This window comes from Berghia stephanieae, chromosome 3 (assembly GCF_034508935.2).
Source record: "Berghia stephanieae isolate SIO BIC M18660-M18661 chromosome 3, UCSD_Bste_1.3, whole genome shotgun sequence".
Lineage (NCBI taxonomy): Eukaryota > Metazoa > Mollusca > Gastropoda > Nudibranchia > Aeolidiidae > Berghia > Berghia stephanieae.
The window spans coordinates 71,651,305-71,666,304 of record NC_088362.1 but is presented as its reverse complement, the minus strand read 5'-3'; the positions used below and the strand labels follow the sequence as shown (position 1 = coordinate 71,666,304).

The window sequence follows — 15,000 nt, the reverse complement described above, 5'->3', positions numbered from 1 at the left end:
TCTTTTTTTTTTCTCGTTTTCTTTAGTGCTTCTCAAAATTCATTTATTTAAATTGTTGTCTTATTTGTTTGTTTGTTTGTTTGTTTTTTTTTTTAAACAAATTAATTTGTTCCTTTAAAAAAAAATTCTTAAAGTAATTACCGCTGTATTTTTATTGCCAGACTAAATATTTTTGCAAAACAATGTATTTTCTATTGCATTCCCTCTAATAAAACACTTTTATTCAGAAGTCACGACTAAATAAATATATAAAATACAACCACCATTTTGGTTTACTCAACAATTGAATTAGTATACGAGAAATACTCTTCTGAGAAAGGAGAGAGTTGAATTCTAAGTTATAGAGGAAATAAAGACGTTTAAAGGAAGGGTGGGCAGATTCCGTACTTGCCCGTCCTGAAGCTAATACATACATAAGATAGTTCGCGATGAAGAGGCGGGAAGCTAGGGGTTGGTTGGGTAAGGAGTAAAGATAACACGGTCGTTATTGTTATAGTCTAACGAATGCATGAGGAGAGATTGGTAGCATGATTTAATTTGTCTTAATTGTATTGTATGAATTATTGGCGAAAGCCTAAGATTAAGTAAACTTTGTTTTTAATTTGTCTTTTTTTGACTATGGAACTGATACTTGTCATAGCCTACTTGAAATAGGAAAATAAAAATCGTAGTTTTCAGGGTTAATAAAATGGTAGATATTTTCACTATCCTTTAAAAAAATCACCGGAATTTTCGTCTATTAAGGTATCAATTTTTTTAAAAAACGAGAAAAACGGATTGGAAACGTAATAATGATGGTGATGGTGGTGATGGTAATAAATAGTGATGGTGGTGGTAGTAATGATGATGGTAATATTATTATTGTTATTATTATTGTTATTTTATTATTAATTATTATTATTATTATTATTATTATTATATTATTATTATTATTATTATTATTATTATTATTATTATTATTATTATTATATTATTATTATGTTGTACGTATTGGTGGTATTACGATTGTTGTTTTTTTTTGTGGTTATTAATGGTATCAATTTATTGTTTGGTTCCATTTACCATTTTTTTCCACTTTCATGTATGTTGTCATCAAATTGTATGATTTAATGGCGAACGCCTAAGATTGAATAAACTTTGTCATATCGTACGGTAATCATCATTGTCGACGACATCGTCGTTGCCATCATTATCATCATCATTAACAACAACAACAACATTAACAACAAGTACTACAATAGCAATAAAAACAATATCAACATCATCATATAATTTTCGTCATCGTCTCCACAACTATCATTCTAACCAACAGCACCACCAAAACCACTACCATAATTACATCCTCCCTCACCGTCTTCTCTTCCTCCTCCTCCTCCTCCTCCTCCACCACCACCACCACCACCACCGCTACCATTATTCCAACTGCTACCACCACCGGCACAATCATTCTAACCACCAAGAGAGCAGTTAAAATGATGCAATTTGAGCTCTGAATGAAACTCGAGTCATATCGCGGTTGTTGCTTCTCGATGAAAAATTTAAAGTTACTACTTACTTCTGAAAATGTAACAGAAATATCAATCTCGCCGTTGAGGGATTAAAGCATCTCTTTAATTTTTCGAGTGAACGAAATGGACTTGTATTGTCAAGGTGTTGTCGCATTTTGTCTCGTCGCTTTATTTTTTTGTTGTATTCTCTTTCGTGATTCCTTTTTGATTACGTTTGGAATAATTAAAATCTACTGGTATTGTCATTTCATTGTGAATGTGATTATTTGTGGTTGAAATATTTTATTTTTTAAAAGTTGAAATATATATATGACCGAATCATCTTTGCCCCACCTCTATAAATAGGCTAGAACCGCCACTGCATGGCCGTATACAAATGTTGAATCAATTCTATTATATCTCTGAGATTTAAGATGCCATTTTAAACAGAAAGCGAAAGCACAGTATTGTGTTTTGATTTGTTGAAATTTAATGACTACAAAGCTAGATCTATAGAAGGAACGGAATTGACGACACTCAGCTCTTTGTTATTGCTTTTAGACAGGCATTTTTGTGATTATTTCTCATTAAATTAGATCAATCAGACTCTAAATGTTCAAGTTTACACACAGTTTTGCGTGTATAGGTACGTTTTATTCAGCTGTCTGAATTTGTGATTATTTCACCTAAATACATAGCATCAATACATATCCAAAATCTCTGCTCACTTTGTCCACTGTTTTCTCCTACAATAAATTGTACAGAAAGAACTGTCACCTTCACTCAGCTCTTTGTTAATGAATTTGGAGATTATCGATGCTATGCGTTTAGGTAAACTACTCACAATGTCCGCCAGCTAAATTAAACATACAAACACACACAAAAATGTTTGTAAACTTCCACATTCATTGTCTGATTGATTTAATTTAGTCATAACTAATCACTACTGGGCTGTCTAAATATGGTAACAAAGAGCTGAGTGGCGTCAACTTCTTTCGTTCTATAAGTAAGATTTAAACGGTTAAGGTCACATATAGTTATATGTAGGATTCATATGTCGGGCAGATGTTATGAGAATTTTACTTAAACGCATAACATTTATACGGACCTGTTTTTTTTTCATGACATTCATGTATACCAGCATTCCTCTCTGTTTCTCCCCTGTCTATATACATATAATACAACCACACAAGGTAGAGAGATGTCGATGGAGATTTCACTAGTTTATCACATTAAAATATTTCCAACCACAATGGGACTTATAATATTACAAAAGGTCCCCACAAAAGTAGAACTTTAAATTATTAAACAAGTCTGCTAATTAAATTATAAATGTATTTTTAAAATACGAATGTTAAAATGTTAAAATGTTAAAATGAAAAGGTTTTGACAATAAAACGTGCCTATTTGATGACACTTAAAGACAATAGAGTACACACAAACAAATCTTGTCTTGTTGTTGTCTCGGGTTTACTCTTCTGTTTTCTTGTAGCGGTGTTGATATGGCTTCGAGTGAAGAAGATGTGTAGTGGGGATACTTCGCCACTCTTGGCCGAAAACGACCCAGCAAATATTGAGAAGAACTGTGCTCATCAAATGTTCTTTAGAAACAAGATTTTGTATCTGGATAGAGATTTGAACGAACCAATTCTTAAGGAACCCAAACATTATCACAGTCTTTTATGGATTTTACGGCATACATCTTTTTTAAAATGTGTTACTGAACAGGGCAATACAATCGGCCAGCATTTAATATTGTATAGCACAGTTTCGGCCTCCTTTGTGATAAACTTTATTGGGACACATACGCATAGGAACAGATCTGCCTTTCTATTCTATGATATTGATGATCTCTTTTAGTGCGGCCTCTCATTGTATAGATCGGCCTTTTCTATGCTATGACTTTTGTTTTTGGTCATCCGTCTGCGGACATACAAAGTACAGTAACCTGCACTATGCCTTGCTATATTCCGGCCCCGAACATTTCTCACACAACCAACCCTGCAACCAACTTTGTGAACAAGAATAGTTATTGACAACTAGCGGCCTACCATGGGTTTATATATCATGGTGAATAATGTTCATAGGCTTTGCAAACACAAGATAGCCTAACAACCAAGTTTGAAAATAATCAACTCATGGTCGCCTTAAGCTATTTTCCCATTGAGGCTTAAGATCATTCTACAGTAACGTGACAGAGAAGAAAGAAAGAAGAAAAAAAGGACACAGAGAGAGAGAGAGAGAGAGAGAGAGAGAGAGAGAGAGAGAGAAAGCAGGAGTGATAAAGAGAGAGAGAGAGAGAGAGTGAGAGAGAGAGAGTGAACGAGAGAGAGAGAGAGTGTGTGAGATGGGAGAAACTAAGAATGCTAACCAGTAGCTATTTGAAAAATATGAGATCATTGAAAACCCGCAAGCTCGCTTGAACAAAGATAGCTGTTTGTTTTGTTTACAAATATGACAATTAATGAAGTTGATATTAATCTGACCTTTGTTATTCTTTTTTAGATACGTGTTTACATCGAAGATTTCGAGGCTTTGCGAGTATTACAATGAGTGAAAGATTCAACGGGCAGTACCGATATCAAATGTTGTTATGCTTTGTAAAGCTGCTAACACCCAGAATGATTTTTTTCACAGTTGTTAAAGAAACCAAACAAATTATTCCGCAAACAGGAAGCGAGCAGACTTAACCTCCATCTTTTGTCGCAATAGGGGAGACAGCATAGATGTCATACAAGTATGGGTGATTGGTGTTAGACAAAAATGCCTACTCTGAAAAAGCACATTTAAAAAAATGACCAGAATACTAGTTTTAAAAGATTAATAGATTAATAGACAAACATTCTCAAACCTGGGATTTCCTGGACAGTCCTAGGTTTTGAATGTTTTTTTTTTTTTTGGCAAGATGATGGTCAATTTAATTCATCGATATTTGAAGTCCTGGTTAGTTTTCTGACCAAAAGTTTTGAACCATGGGTTTTCAGAGTACACCAGACGAGTGGGTGATTGCTGTCGCAGCCTTAGGAAGATCATCCAGTAGTCACAGACTAAGACTGTAGTAGCTGGGAACGTAAACGAATTCGATATGTTGAATTCTACAAACTGCCTGGGCGATGTATCTATTACATCGCTATCTCAGATGAAAAAAGGAAGGATTTGTTGTATTTTGACAAGTTGAGACCGTGTATGACAACTTTGATAGAAAAAGTTTGATTGTTTCAAGTAGGAAACCGGAAGTGGTTTCAGGATAAATACGAGTATCGCTATCAAATCACTTGGTATTATTTCATCCGATTTCCAGCAGTGAAACAAGGGTATTCTTATGAAATAAGTCGACTCAGAGTAGAGTTAAAACTAACTTATTTCTGTTGGTAATCTTTTTATATGAATAGACTAGTTGTGAGGAGCTGAAGGCCAGAAAATATAGTTCTTTTCATTTATTTATGTTCAGAATTGTATTACGCCAGTGAGTTGTTTCTTTTATATTTGATATTTTAGTCAACAAACGGGATCGTTTTGGAGTTGTATTACAATAGCCAAGGTATGTGATGGTATTCCTCTGCATGATCACTCTCTCTCTCTCTCTCTCTCTCACACACACACACACACACACACACTGAGACCCTGATACATTTCGGTTATATAGTAATCTTTATAATAATGAAACTAAGATCGCTTGACTGCAAAATCGAAGAATTTTCAATATTGAGAGTTCATCTGGATTTTATGTAAAATAGTTTTGTTGACAAATATTATTGTTACAGTTTGACGTTTTCTGATCTTTAAAGACAAGAAACCAGCATTTCGATTGAATTAAAACGGAAGTAGACTTTGAGTTGTATTGATTCAATGGTAATCGATTATTGTGTAGTCGATTAATCTCTAAGTGATATCATAATATGGCCTTGCTTGTGGCAAATGTATGATATCAGTAAGATATCTTTCGCAATACATGATCTTCTCTTAAAAATGATGTGATCAGGAAATTAAAATGTGGGTTCATCATTGCCCTGTATATAAAATGAAAAACTTTGACGTCACTCAGCTCTCTGTTACTATTTTTATACCGCCTGTTGGCTGATTAGTTCTCACTAGATTCTATCAATCAGACTACAATCGTTAAAGATTTCACAAAATTGTGTGTGTTTAACGTGTCATATGACTGGCAGATGATATGAACATTTTACCTAAACATGGCATATCATCAATAGACAGGCTCTCAACACCTTCCGATTTTTTAACGGATCATGTGAATGGAAGGAACTCGTTTTAATGATGAAAAAACAAAGCAAGGTAATATCTTACATTTTTTCTCTCCATTCGATTCAAAAGTTGTCTATATTTTACCAAGTTTCTTATCAAATTTTTAATAGTAAATTAGAGAACAATCAAATTAAGTACAATTTATTTTTTCAAATGAATACATCGACGCTAGACTTAAAGCGATTTTAGTTTCAAACAAAGCGTGCGATGCAACGTGCGTGTAGGATAGATACCGATATCAGTGCATTAATAGTAGTGGTTGCTGAGGTAAGAGTTGCCATATTGTTTGATTGACACCTTTATGCATTTTTTTTTTTTTTTTAACCGCTGCAAGCCAACAGATGCATGATGTAATAAATTTTATACTGATTATCTATCCCGTCTTCATAGCAATATTGAGCACATTATTACCTATCTATTGTTTGTAATTCTGCTGGCAAAAACAATCATAAAATCCTGGCGACTACAGTGTAGTTTACTTGAAAGCTGGTTCACAAAAAGGAGTTAATCAGGCGAGTTAGATGATTCTAAAATAAACCGTTATCAACCTGAGATGGCTATTTATTATATTATAGATAGAACGAAGTTGACGTCACACGGGTTTTGTTATTGTTTTTAGTTTTTGGTTTGTTTTTTTTTGCCATCCGCGTTTATGAGTAATTCGGACTAAAATGTATTAACGAGACTATAAATGTTTAAGGTTACACATAGTTTTGTGTGTTGGTTCGTTATACTTCCGGATGGCAATGTAGTGAGCTTCTTAGCCAAGCGCTTACTAAATATAGCAAATTCTGTGCAAACAAAAAGTGCAAGATCCTGTAAGTGAGACAAGGAGAGAAAGAGCACGATCCTCTAGCATTCATCTGAATTAATACAATGGCAGCAAGTGCTAAACAAAGCAAAACGACTGGTATAATTTTCGATTGTACGCGTTTAAGTAAAATAATCACTAGTCCTCTTAACCCGATCACTCGTACCAACCCAACTAACACAGAAAACTATGTGTTACCTTTAACGTTTTTACTCTGATTGAGTGAGTCGAGTGAGAACGAATCATACAGCTACAGGTCGAAATACAAAAACAAAGAGTAGAGTAATAGATAGAATGCGCTTGGCCAAGGATTTCACAACATTGCCATCCGGAAGTATAACGGACCAACAGACAAACTCTGTGTAACCATGAACTTTTATAGTCTTGTTAATACAGTTTAGTGAGAACAACTCACAAACGCGGATGGCAAAAACAATAACAAAGGCCTGAGTGACGTCATCTGCATACTATCTATATCAACTCCCATAATTGTTATGTTTGTAAACAACCTGATCTATTTGTCCGAGCGAGCTTGAATGTGTGCCATAAATCTATTTATTTAGACGTAACAACGATTTAGACAAAACACTCCATATTGGACATAATATATATGATCCTGCACATGATAATGATGATCATGTTTTACAATCCAGAACAGCAGCTGGATCACTCTTTGTCATGATATCTTGTGTTTCGTAATCTGATGGGAGTGAAACAATTTTAAAGAAATTCACTCAATTCAGAGTATTTGTCGACAATTTCTGAATCCGCACAATGTTGTGAATTCCCTATTCTATAATTAGCGGATCGTGTTGCATTTGTGCGTACTGAATTCCCTGCGAATGGTGTGCATTTGGATCATCGCAAATTAGGATTCTTACAAGTTTTAAAGTTTTGCTTCAACAATAACAGTCTAATGTTCAATTAGATAGATGATTCTAATTTGCGATTGATGAGCCGCGAGATAATTGCACCCAATTTAATCCTTATACACATTTGTCATGCACTTTATTTGATTGTTAATTTTTAATTATTCACACATTTTCTTGATAATATATAACGTCTTGGTCTATTAGAAGAGATAATTTTAAAGCTGGAATGAAATAGGTGAATTTCGACAGATCAATTAATTTCTTAATTCATGGATGTTTTAAAATATCTTTGTTATCATATTTTGAAATAGGACATTTTCATTCCTAAAACAAATAATTTGGAATTGAGGAAAGCTTCTTCATTTATACTCGAACTATATTAGCTGAGGTGACTAAAACGATTTTTTCTTTGGTGTGATAGCAAAAAAAAAAAAAAGATAGTAATAATAAAAGGCGTCTCTTTTATCTTTTAAAAAGTAATGTAGCAGTTCAAAATCATTTATTCTCAGGTACGAGACTCGTTTCACTAAAATATATTTTGATAATAGTATCCCGGTAACAATGATACAGCTTATTGGTCCAACCCTTCCACTGGAAAATCCTATCATTTCTTTGTAAAAATGTAATCATTAAATAAAAAAAATATATTCAAAGATTGGAGAATATTTTGACACATTTTATTTGCTTCAATACAAGTTGAAGAGACTGCTGAGTGGCTATCTGAGTGGTAATCTTTTTGGTCGTACGAATACATATCTAACGTTTTTGGGGTCAAATTGTCATTTTTTTCAGCGCAGTCGAAGAACATTGAATCGCGGATTCATAAGAAAAACCATCACTCAGTTGGCAAGAGACCAACTGTATTATTACCTACTGCCCCTTCCACCTTGGGTGAAACACAAAAATAGTAATAAAAATATCGGTCATAAGAATACACCAAGCCTTTTACATTATGATTATCAAATAAATTTGGAGAAAACATGATTTCTTTTCAATAGGAGTAGACGAGTTCAAAAAATTACAGCGACATGTTCTACCAACTGACCTCAAGGACACAATCTGTTTATCACAACTGCAGCTCGTTTACATGAAATTTTTCAAGGTTCAACATATAATAACTGTGCCTTAAATTTATCCTGATTTTCGTCGTTGCACCATAATTCCGCAAAAATGTGTGAAAAATCAATGATTTAGTGAATTAAAAACAGACAAAATATGGGCGCTAATTGATATCAGAACCGACGGTCTTAACAAAAAGAACTTGGTAATTTAGATACTTAAAATCGATAATTGTTGATATTGAGAAGAGTGTAGATAAAAGTGTACTTATCAACTTTTTTGTTTGATTCGGAAACTGATTTTTGAAATTCTAAAATTTAACTATACAAACCTTTATTGGTTAAAATGTGAAATAGTATCAAGAAAGGGACAGACAGTATTTGACGACTTCCAATGACCTTATATGACAATATTTAAAACAAAAGATTAGCCAGCGTTCTCTAATCAACGAAAAATGAATATTATAGGCAACTTCAATCTGGGAGAAAAAATCAATCAAAACACTGAGTTTGTAAAGGTAAAATAGTGTTACATATTACATGAAACATTAAACAGCAATGATTAATGTCTCCTATAGCTGTTTAAAGATATAACCTTCGCAATGAAATAAGTTATGGCTAAATGGCAATTCCGTTTATAGGGAATGAGATTAGCGGAAGAGTAGCGTCCCTTGATTGGACGACACCGGTGGAGAAGTTATTTGTAAACAAACCAACTACAAGCCAAGCGCTCAAAATAATAAAAAAAAAATATTAATATTTCTGTACAAAAATGCATATCATAATCAACGTTATGCATTTTTGTACAGAAATATGAATAATATTTTTTTTTATTTGGGGCGCTTGGCTTGTAGTTGGTTTGTTTACAAATAACTTCTCCACCGGTGACGTCCAATCAAGGGACGCCACTCTTCCGCTAATCTCATTCCCTATAATATACAATAGAAGTAATTCTGATTTAGTCTGATTTATAATATTAATGTACGTATTTACAGATCTTCATTGTTTAGTGTATGTCATTGGGCACTTAACAAAGCCACAGTATTTCCTTATTTTTGCGAAGCTTATATTAGTGGAAGCCGAGGTGCTAAACCAACGTGGGCATCTCTCAGGTCTTGAATATTGGGTGCCGTTGATGCAATGGTGTTAGATTGGCTGCTCCTCCTAGTCCTTACTATGAAGGGATTAAAATCCTTTTTTAAATATTACACCACTGAACAGAATAAAAGACAACGTCCTTTCCTGGAAGGTATTTTTGTGGAAGAGAATGATTCGTTACAAGGGTCGTTTTAATAATGTTCAAGCGACATGGGTTCCATTCCTATGTGTCTTTGTTGTCTTCGAGATGTCTAACTCCTAGACATGTTTTATTGTCCGCTGCAAGGTGGGCGTGAGGGACATTCACTGGGGACGCGGGTTTACTGGCATATAATATGCGCGAGGTGTCTTATTAAGCAAGGGGGATAATTGCTTGGCCAATGAACTCCTCGCTGCTGCCATGTCGAAATTCCACTCGTAACAGGCTGTAATAATAAGATTCTTGAACTGCTGCGAACGAAACTTTGAATTCGTTCCCAACGTGCACTCCAAGGTCAAACAGCCGGAATAGGAACTTGCGCGAAATTTCAAACGCAAGAGTTCAAGAATCTTATGTGTGGCCAATTAATGTGGTCTTGTGGGATTACACTCGCATTCGGATCGGGAGTTCCTGGTTTCGAGCCGCGCTTGTTGCATAGTTGTTTCCTAGAAAAGGCTCATTACTCACATTCTCTTACCGTACTCAGGTGTACTGCAGTGTACAGTAATGGCCGTTAACAGCGTCAATAATTTTAACATCGCCTAATAGGTGTCATGTCTTGTTATACAGAGTTTACTGAAGTCACCAATTTGTATGTGAGTTAAGACTGTTTACATGAAACTATTTTCACTGACAATATTTCTTTTTAAAACTTGAAAAGTTTAAAACAAACAAACGCACCCACATACACACATGGGACACAAATATGCACGTTCTCTCTTCCTCTCATATCATCCCCAACTCAACCTTTCTTTATCTATCTTTTTACGCATCTCTCTCTCTCTCTCTCTCTCTCTCTCTCTCTCTCTCTCTCTCTCTCTCTCTCTCTCTCTCTCTCTCAACACAAATATATTAATCATAAATAATAAATTGTGCTGATATAGCGCATATTACCGTTGGAGGACTCGATGCGCTTTGCAATAAAATCTCGAAAATAAAAAGGAACATAAAAACATGACATACTAATATCAGCCACAGGCCTACAAATAATATGCAAGTAAATATATATATATGTATATATATATATATATATATATATATATATATATATATATATATATATATATATATATATATATAATACAATGAAAATATAGTGTTGTAGAATAAGGTGAACTGTTAGTTGTGATTGTTAAAAGTAAAACAATATAGACTGGCAATTTTATATATATATATATATATATATATATATATATATATATATATATGTGTGTGTGTGTGTGTGTGTGTGTGTGTATAATAATAATAATAATAATAATAATATCATCATCATCATCATCATCATCATCATCATCATCATCATATTATTATTATTATTATTATTATTATTATTATTATTATTATTATTATTATTATTATATATTATTATTATTATTATTATTATTATTATTATTATTATTATTATTATTATTATTATTATTATTATTATTATTATTATTATTATTATCATTATTATTATTGTTGTTGTTGTTGTTGTTGTTGATGTCGTTGCCGCAATTGTTATTACTACTATCACTGCTATCATTACTATTACTACTGTCACCACTACTACCACTACTACTACTACCACTACTATTACTACTACTACTACTATTACTACTACTACTACTACTACTACTACTACTACTACTACTACTACTACTACTACTACTACTACTACTACTACTATCAAAGATCATCAATCACATGTTTTGTTGCTGTCCAACGATTGGATATTTCTTAACAAATGTAAAGACTCTGCTTTGTTTGCAAATGTTATAAACATAGCCCCATGTGTCAAGCTGAATCAAATGACCAATCGTGATATGCAATATTTAAAAAGCCGGTGAGCACTTTCACTATGTGGGTCACTTTGAGCATATTTTGCAATGTGACCAATGACCTCGAGCATATGGAAAGTTAATATAGATCATGCCCATTCTCTCAATCAGGCTTTAGAAGGAACGAAATAGACATCACTCATCTCTTTGTAATTGTTTTTAGGCAGCCATTTAAATGATTCGTTCTCACTAGATTACATCAAACACTTTCGAACGTTTAAGGTTACACCTGGTTTTGTGTATTGGCACTTTATATCCGGCCGGCGGATGTTGTGAGTATTCTACCTAAATTTATATTGTCAATAGACTACATTACACAAAGTTTTGTATTTTGCTACCATGGGAGATGTGAATACTGTTCACTATGTGGGTCACTTTTGAGCACATTTTGCAATTTGACCAATGATCTCGAGCACATGGAAAGATATAGTCTCTCCAAGTCTCGTGCGCACGGAATATTGAAAATTCCTCCAAAGTTACGAAATGCAGTGCTTATAATTTACGTTATGTTACGGATTTTGAAAAAACCACAGTTTTCTCACAATGCTGAATTCCTTTGATTTTTTCATCGTTTTATAAAATATGACTCAAAATTTTTAATATTTACCGTAGTGGTGTTGATTCTCTTTCCTGTGAGGAAAAAAAAACTCATAAGCAAAGGGCATTCAGTGGTGTAGCTTAGCAAATAACACAGCAGGGTAGTACTTCAATTTTCCTAAAGCTACCGAAACCGTCCGAAGTAACGGCAAGTGGGAGGTAGTGGGGAGTGAATAGGGACTCAGGGAAGTGGACATCAGTGAGGAGTTAGCCTGGGACTATGGGAGGAGGATATCAGAGAGAAATTAACTTGAGACAATGGAAATGGATACCAGTGGGAAAAAACCGTAAACGACCGGACAGAAGATTAATTCTGTGGAGAGTGAACCCGGGATTATCTGTGGTTGAAATCAGAGAGGACTGAACCTGAGACTATGGAAAGTTGACAAATTTTGTGTAAGGAGGCCAGGACGCATAAATCTATGTTGATACCAGGGGAGAATAAACCTTGGACTATGGAGGTGGATACCTGTGTGGACCGAAGCTAGGAATATGGAAGGTAGGCACCATTGGGGATGAACCTGGGATTATGGGAAGTAGATACCAAAGGAGAATGAATCTGAGACTACGGGAGATTTCGGAAAATAAGAAGTAACCTTCTGGGTTCACTCGTTTCTGGTGTCCAAATTCCATATTCTCAGTTTCACTCCCCACTACATTTCATAGTCCCAGGCTCTTTTTTCCCCTTTGGTGCCCACCTCCTATAGTCTCTGGTTCATTTACCTTTGGTTCCCACCTTCCATAGTACTGACATCAATTCCCATTGGTAAGCATCTCCCGTAGTTCCAGGTTCATTTTCCTCTGATATATTCTTTCCCTAGTCCCAGGTTAACTCCCCACTGGAGTCCATTTACCTGAGTGCCTGGATCACTCTCCGTTGCTGCCCACTTCTCGTCAATTTACACGCTTTCGTTAGGTTACGGGAAAAAAAAGTACTTTTCTGTGTTCCCGCCCCTCTGGTGTTCACCAAACATACTCCTGGCTTCACTCTCCATTGGTAACTACCTCTAGTACTCCCATATTCATTTTCAATTGGTGCCCTCCTCCTATAGTATCAGGTTCATTCTCCTCTGGTGCCCACCTCCTATACTCCGGCTTCAATTCCCACTGGTACCCGTCTCCCATAGTCTCGGGTACATTTCCCTCTGACATCCTCTTCCCATAGTCTCAGGTTCACTCCCCACTGCTGCCCACTTCCCATAACTTTGGTCGGTTTCGTCCGGTTTAGGCGGGTTTCGTAAAAAAGAAACACTCGTTTTGTGTTGGTGCGTGATATCCGGCTGGCGGATTTTGTGTTCATTTTACATCAGCGCATAGCATCAATACACAATCGTCTCTCGGTGGTCTCTGTCATTTCCGCCCGTTTCCCACTGGAATCCATCTCCAATATTCCCAGGTTCATGCTCTGATATTCTCCTCCCATAGTCCCAGGTTCACTCCCCAATGGTGTACACTTCCCGGATTCCATGGTTCACTCCCCACCGCTGCCAACTTTCCATTGCCGTCGTCGTTTCCGCTCGTTTCGCTCGTTTCCCCTAGTTTCCGGTCGTTTCCGGCATTACGTAGTACCCTCTTTTACCATCAATTTAATTTTAAGCATCGATGTCTCTCCGACTGCATAGCGTTTTCAGACGATGGGAGATATTTATTTAATAAGTGTTAACCACCACTCATTTACTACTTCAGAATCCGATACCCAGTGTTTCTCAATAATACCATTAATGAAGACCAACTGTGATGTCCTCACCCTTGAATCGCCAGTCGATTGGTCAAGACTCTCTTCGCCATTGTATTCCTTCGTTACGAGGAAATAAAATAGAAAAGAGAAATGATTCAATCGGATTAGGTTTGAGAGTAATTCTAAAATGAGTCGATAATCACTGTCTTCAAACTGACGATACTTTCTTAGAATCCATTTGCAGACAACATGAATTTTATTTTGGCTACTTACTCCAAAAAGCGATATTTGCAATATTCTGACCTTTACTTTGTGGCTGTTTTATTTATTTTTGTTTCGTTTCTTCTTTTCGTTCGTTTGCTTATTTGTTTGTTTTTTTGTTGTTGTTTTGTTTTGTTTTGTTTTGTTTTTTTGTTTATTGTTATTGGTGTTATTGCCACTTTCTTTATTGTGGACAGTGCTTTTCCTTCTTTCTTGCCGCGATAGTTTTACTGTTTGAATACATCTAGCTCTAGTGAAAAATTTATAAAGCGTTTAATTCGTTTCAGAAAAAAAGAAAGGAAAATAAATAAAATCAAACCTATCTAATTTTCAAAATAGGAGTATATATATATATATATATATATATATATATATATATATATATATATATATATATATATATATATAATGTAGATCTGAACTGGTTGTTGCTTTAAAGAAAGGTGGTACCTGTACAGTTTACTGTAGGCGAACAATATTATGTTATGTTATAATGAAAAGGAATATTTTGCGAATTAATGGACATTTGGTTACCGAGTGCTTTTTTTTTTGTCAGCCAACAAAGAGTGAGACCAGTGATACACCAAATCTTCGCTTAAATTCTGCAGAAGTAAGAGCTGCCATGTTTTTACTTGTGTTTATTTTCTGTTGTAGTTATTTTTTAATATATCTTTTTAAATTACCGAAATAATGTATTGCTATTCGTAATATTACAACAACAACAACAACAATAACTACTACTACTACTACTACTACTACTACTACTACTACTACTACTACTACTACTACTACTACTGCTGCTGCTACTTCTACTACTACTACGACTACTACTATTGCTCCTCTGAGGGAGGAAGTT

General features: G+C 34.8%; 1 protein-coding gene across 2 annotated transcripts in view; it reads left to right on the top strand.

The window, feature by feature from the left end:
- Window positions 1-15,000, top strand: part of LOC144968382 (molluscan insulin-related peptide 1-like) — a 57,405-nt gene that overhangs the window by 31,183 nt on the left and 11,222 nt on the right. Inside the window, exon 1 of one of the 2 annotated variants that reach the window (XM_078906671.1) lies at window positions 4,770-5,028. The exons of the other annotated variant lie outside the window; for it this stretch is intronic. The gene's annotated coding sequence lies outside the window, so the exon portion shown is untranslated. Of the gene's footprint in view, window positions 1-4,769; window positions 5,029-15,000 lie in introns of those variants that run through there. 2 annotated transcript variants of the gene reach the window in all.